The sequence below is a fragment of the Carya illinoinensis genome, chromosome 6 (genome assembly GCF_018687715.1).
Source record: "Carya illinoinensis cultivar Pawnee chromosome 6, C.illinoinensisPawnee_v1, whole genome shotgun sequence".
Classification (NCBI taxonomy): Eukaryota; Viridiplantae; Streptophyta; class Magnoliopsida; order Fagales; family Juglandaceae; genus Carya; species Carya illinoinensis.
This window is the reverse complement of record NC_056757.1, coordinates 29,104,170-29,109,970: the sequence shown is the minus strand read 5'-3', so window position 1 is coordinate 29,109,970 and position 5,801 is coordinate 29,104,170. Positions and strand designations below refer to the sequence as shown.

General features: G+C 34.3%; 1 long non-coding RNA gene across 1 annotated transcript; it reads left to right on the top strand.

The window, feature by feature from the left end:
- The first annotated feature begins 2,447 nt into the window (after positions 1 to 2,447).
- LOC122312379 lies at positions 2,448 to 5,395 on the top strand. The gene is made up of 4 exons (XR_006243176.1): positions 2,448 to 3,486; positions 4,249 to 4,498; positions 4,767 to 4,854; positions 5,221 to 5,395. It is a non-coding gene; the product is annotated as an uncharacterized LOC122312379 (long non-coding RNA).
- The last annotated feature ends 406 nt before the right edge of the window (positions 5,396 to 5,801 follow it).

The following is a 5,801-nucleotide window of genomic DNA, read 5'->3' as shown; positions in this document are numbered from 1 at the left end:
TTCTATCGTTTTTCATTTGTAATATTAGGCTATTTTTAGATATTGAAGTAATTTCAAATGATTTAAATTGATAGGTAAATAGCAGCATTTTATAAGTCCGATTGAGATATGTTTAAATGTATAAAATATGTCGAGATATGTTTAACTTTTTAAGAAAAATTAAAAAAAAAAAAAATTATGGGTTTAATTAATGATTGAGTTGAGATAAGTTGATATGTGTTTAACACTCAAATGGCAAAAAAAGCCATGTTGAGGAATTAAGATTCTTTACAAGAAAAAAATTCTATTATAAACTGGCGTTGATAACTTACATAGTAAAGTATTTTTTTAGTATAATTTGATTTGAAAGATTAATGTTAAAATTTGAGTTTTACGAATCAAATCTTAAATTCAAACGATATAGATAATATATTCTATATACCAACTTGAAAATATAACTTATAGTTCTAGGATATATAAGTCTTGCACACTCCTTTTATAAAAAATAGATGTATATATATATAATATATATCCACTTTATATATATATAAAGTGGATATATATTATATATATATAATAAGATAAATATGAAAAAATTATTTTTTTAAAAAAAATATATATATTTATATATCTTAAAACGGTATGTAATATTACCATTAGATTTCACAGCGCCGCAAGTTTCATAACATGTATAATGAACCGATCTTATAAGGTCATCATCACACCAAGTTTCATTTATGCAATAGTCATACCTATTTGCACGGTGACTTTGAATTAATAAAAATGTGTATTTTCTTTTTCTTTGCAGATGAAATGTAATTCATTCTTCCTTACATCAATATACATCAATATATATATATATATATTTACATTTATTTGGGTTGACTTTGAACTCTTCATTAGGTTTGACTTCTAAACCGTTATTATATAGAACACAATATTTGCTAAATATCATGGGACAAAAAGTCTCCATAATGGTTGATACATTCAAAATGAGTACTTTACTCACTCTTCATGTCTCTAATTCTGATCAATTACCTCATGAACTTGAATTCATTGAACTCCAAGATTTGATTTAGGATTAAGACTTTATTCAATTGTCCTGCAATTCATCTTTGTACAGCCACTCTTCACATGCAAAGTTTTATAAAATGATTAGTTTTTAAAAAAATAATGATAGACGCACAATTCTTTTTACAACTAGTTTTTAAAACGAAGATATCTATAGAAAGTGATATTATTTTTATAAGTTATTTCACAAAAATGTATCTTATTTACTTTTTTTTTTTGTAAAAAATAGAGTAATGTTAAATTAGGGGTGTTAACCACCCCCTCTGCCCTCTCGGGGTAAGGCCACCCTATGGACGGGGGCGGGGTACCTTGTCCAAGAGCAGGGATGCGGGGGTGGACTCCCCTCCGTCCGCCCCTCGCTTCTGTCTAATTGGCCCTTGACCTATTTAGATTATCTAGGTCATTTTGAGCCCAAATCAGTTTTCTGGACTCAAAATGACCTATAAACACAATCCAGACATTTTTTGGACTAAAAAAAATTAACTACAACTATATTTATATCTTCTATATATAAAAAATGTCTATAAAACGGTAATTTGTTGTTTTAACGGTTTTTTATTGTTTTCCTGTTAACTTTTAACGCTGTTAGTCTAAATTCCATCTGTGTACTGTGTACTGTGAAGGTAAATCTTTCACCTTTCCGTTTTTATTTTTGTTTGCATATTCTCTTTCGTTTCTCTCTCCAAAACCAAACTCCTTTTCTTTTTTCTCTTCGTATTCTGCCTTTCTTTAATTCTTCTTATCTATTCTTTTCGTCTTCGTGTTTGCATCTTTAGATTTGTTTCCTGCACCATTGCTTTTTTTTTTTTTTTTGCACGTCGTGGTAGATGTCACCGAACGAAGGCCATCCCGAAAACCACCTCTCCACAGTCGACGGCAGCTAGCTCGACAGAAGCGCAAAGAGCGTAGTCCAAGGCCTTAACGGGGCCCTCGCCGAAGGCAATGGCACCTCGAGCGAGCTTGAGGAGGAAAGGGCCGAGATCCGGGTTCTCGAGGGCAGACTGGGAGTTGGGATTGAGATGAGGGTTAGGGTTAGATTAACTCCAAGCCTCCTTCCCCGTGAGAGATCGATTGGTGAAAATCACATAAGGAATGGAGAAGGGTAAGGGTGTGATGGTTGGGGATCAAAGATTGGCCATTGACTTCACTGACAATTCCACCCCTCCTTCTTCCCCCGACATTCCCGACCCCCCTGGTTTCTCTCGCTCCTCTCAAGATCAGGTTCTCTCTTTTATTATCTTTCTTTCTTTCTATTTAGAAAAAAAAAATCGATTCTTCTATTAACTCTTTTGGTTGACATTTCTTTAGGATGATTCAACACTCAGTCGACAAAAAGAATGATGCAGAATTGAACTGGAAATCTCAAGTATATCCTATTATTTTCCACTTTCTGATATATTGTATTAGGTTTGGGCTTTGATCAAAGTAGCCATGTGGGATTTTAATCCGAAGGCTCAGTCCCAATTTTTGTTTCCTTTTCACTCTGTATGTAAATTGTAGCAATATTATAATTGCATGGTTGGTGTTTGATAGAATGCTGAGAAAGGATAGCATTTCCTAGAATGTAATGATTTCAGGCTATTTTGAGAATGGGGAGTGTTTGGAATGTTTAAAGCTATGGCACTGTAGTTTGATGATGGGAATCAGTGTTAATAATAACAAGTTTTAAAGAGGTTGGGAATCAATGTTATTTTTAGATTGATTTTTTTTTTACTACTATTCTTTGCATCCTAGACAAATCTGTCAGATTTATATTCTGGCTTCTGTTGGTTTGTTTGGAGTTTCCAGGTTTGTTGTGCATGCTCTTAGATTTATTTCTTCTGGTTTTTTCTCATTTTTTCATGCATATGGTTTTAAGATGGCTTCTTGGGTTGAATTATGTTGAGGTTCAAATTTTTTGGTTGGAAAGTTTGTAGAATTTGTTCTTTTTATAAAAGATCAGTTTTCTTTTTTTCTTTTTGGGTTCGTATCTTGTTGTTGGTATCTTTTATATCATGTTCTTGAAATACGTTAGTGAATTGATACATCCTCTACTGCTTTTTGGAATGAAATAGATATAGGGAAGTTAATTTTCAAGGAGACAGAATTCGTGAGATGCACTCCAAAATGCTATATTTCTGGTCTGAGCAAACCCCTCGATTTGTTTTTTCTTTATCTTTTTGTTTTACAACGAAATTTTGAGGGTTCGTGATGGAGTTTAAGTTTTTTCTCGGGAACCAAACAAAGCTAAATGTTGATCTCTCTTTTTTGTTTGCTTTTGATTTTAATCTTTGAACTCTGAGTGGTTTTTCCGCTTCACAATTGAATATACAGGACCATAAGGCCAATCCTTCATAGACCTATGACTTTGCTTGAGATATCTCTGCTTGGACGTGTCTAAATGCAACTCTGTTCATACGTTCCGCCTTGGCAATCTGGTCTTCTCGCCTGCATGGGGTGAGCTCTCTCTCTCTCTCTCTCTCTCTCTCTCTCTCTCCATTGTTTGTCTAATTTATTCATGGACATTAATCTAGGCCCTCTTTGGTTGCTGAGAAAACGGGAGAAAGGAGCAAAAAAATTGCAGATTTTAAATGTTTGCTTGCCGAGAAAAATGTAGGAAAACAGGGGAATAAACAGTTAAATGTTTTTCAGAAGGCCAGTCATTTTGTTTTGGTTCACGAGTGTATAATGTCTGGTCAGCTTTCCGATTGGCCCAGTTGAATTAATGTTGAAATTCTTGTGATACTGCGATAACAAGAAATATAAGATTTGAGATTCCAATTTCTTTGCCATTCCTTAGCTTTCTGTGTGACCAAACAGAGGGTGTCGAGTTTTCTTGTAGTTTATGATTTCTTTGTCCTTTATGGAATCTTTTGGGTTTGTGTTTGCTTGTTCAGTAAGCGAACTTTCAGACGGGGTGAACAGAGAGACATGTTGCAGCTTTTTGGTTTTCATTCGTTCAGTTTTTGTCATTTTGCCTATGTTAACATATATATATATATATATATATCATATATATTATATATGTGGAAGATTATATGTAGATTCATTTCAACAACCCCCCACCCCCCCCAAAAAAAAGAACCAAAATTTCCTCCTTTTGTGGCAGTGCTTATATGTGTTAGCATAGGCAATAATTTAATCTAACCTCTTTACTTTTAATTTCAAATCGTGTATGTGGTACTGATCTTTTTGTGGTCAAACCCTGATTTATAACAGAGTAGAGGCTGCCTTGGATCCTATCCAAAACCTAAACTAACCACTTTAGTGGATGAGCCATCAAAAGGGAGAACTCAAAGGCAAGGACAATCTGTGAAGAAATCAAGTATATTAGAGGAGTTCTGGAGCACCAACACCTGTGAAATCAACAGTGCAGTTCATTCCCAGAGAAGCATCTCATCAAACCAAGCCCTTGATTCTGGGGGTTGTGTTGGCAGAATGAGCAACCCATCTGAATTCATTAATCACGGTAAGCTCATATTTATTAACTTCTTCTATTCACAATCTGGTTGGTGTGTTCAATTTGTTTCACCATATATTTCTTATGTTCTTGCAGTTACCAGTTGGAATCTATTGTAGCTTACTTGATTTTGATTTTCACTGTAATGGCTTGTTTTTTATGCCATCTCATGAATATCTTCTCTCTTAAAAGAAAATACATTTTCTCAACATTAATCTCTATTACATGTCCACCAAAGCTAAATCTTTTTTACAGTGGAAACTTTTTATCGATGCAGGTCTGCTTCTGTGGAACCAGACAAGGCAGCAGTGGCTTGGAAACAGAGGGTCGCACAGGCAACCACAAGTCCATAAACCCAGAATAAGGTGAATAACTAGCTGTTAGTATTCTGTTAATCTGTCACCATGAAAATATATGTGAAGAATCACAAAAGTTTTTCTCTTCATCCCTCCTCCCTCCAACCATAGATAAAAGAAAAACAAAGTAACAGTTATATCCAAGCATGTGGAAAATTTAACTTGCACGGTTTTAGTGAGCTGATTAAGTTACCTTTTATATTTTATTGACTCCTATTTTACCATTAACTCCTGCCCTTGTACTTGCACCTTTTTGGAGGTCTTGAGTCCTTTGTGTGAAAACTTCGCCACTTCAGTAGTCAAAATCCACTAGGCTTTAGCAAGACTTGGTCAAGCTTTTCATCTGTTTAACCTCTTTCATTTGTGCTTCTACAGTTGGAATGATGCAACTTATGAGAATCTACTTACCAGCAAGAAGCCTTTCTCGCAGCCTATCCCCCTTCCTGTAAGTCGTTATGGATTAATCTTGTTTCCTTTATTTTAATTGCTTGTAAATGTTAATATACTATTCCTGACTGTTTTATTGAATTTTAAGTGACAGGAAGTGATAAATTTCTTGGTAGGTATTTGGGAGTAGGATGGTTTGTATGATTGATTGAGCAAACTCGGAAAACTCTAAACCGTTCTCTTTTTTTCCTTCTTCTTCATCTTTTTCAATTCTTTATTTGTACTGATTAAATATCAGGGACTACTGTATATTTTCAATTTGAATTCATCTTCTCTGCTTAGGTTCTTTATAGATGGGCTAAACGAAATTGTTGTATTATTATATCTTTACTTTTTAGAGTATCAAACCATTATATGAGTATCTGGGTTTCCTTTACTTAAAACTTAATCAAACAAAGATAATGTTTCAAGCACTCCCCAATCAAATTAACTTAGGACCAAGATCCTGTTCCATGCCTTGACAAAGATTCTCAACTTTCACGAGATTGCTTGTGGCTTTACAATACTTG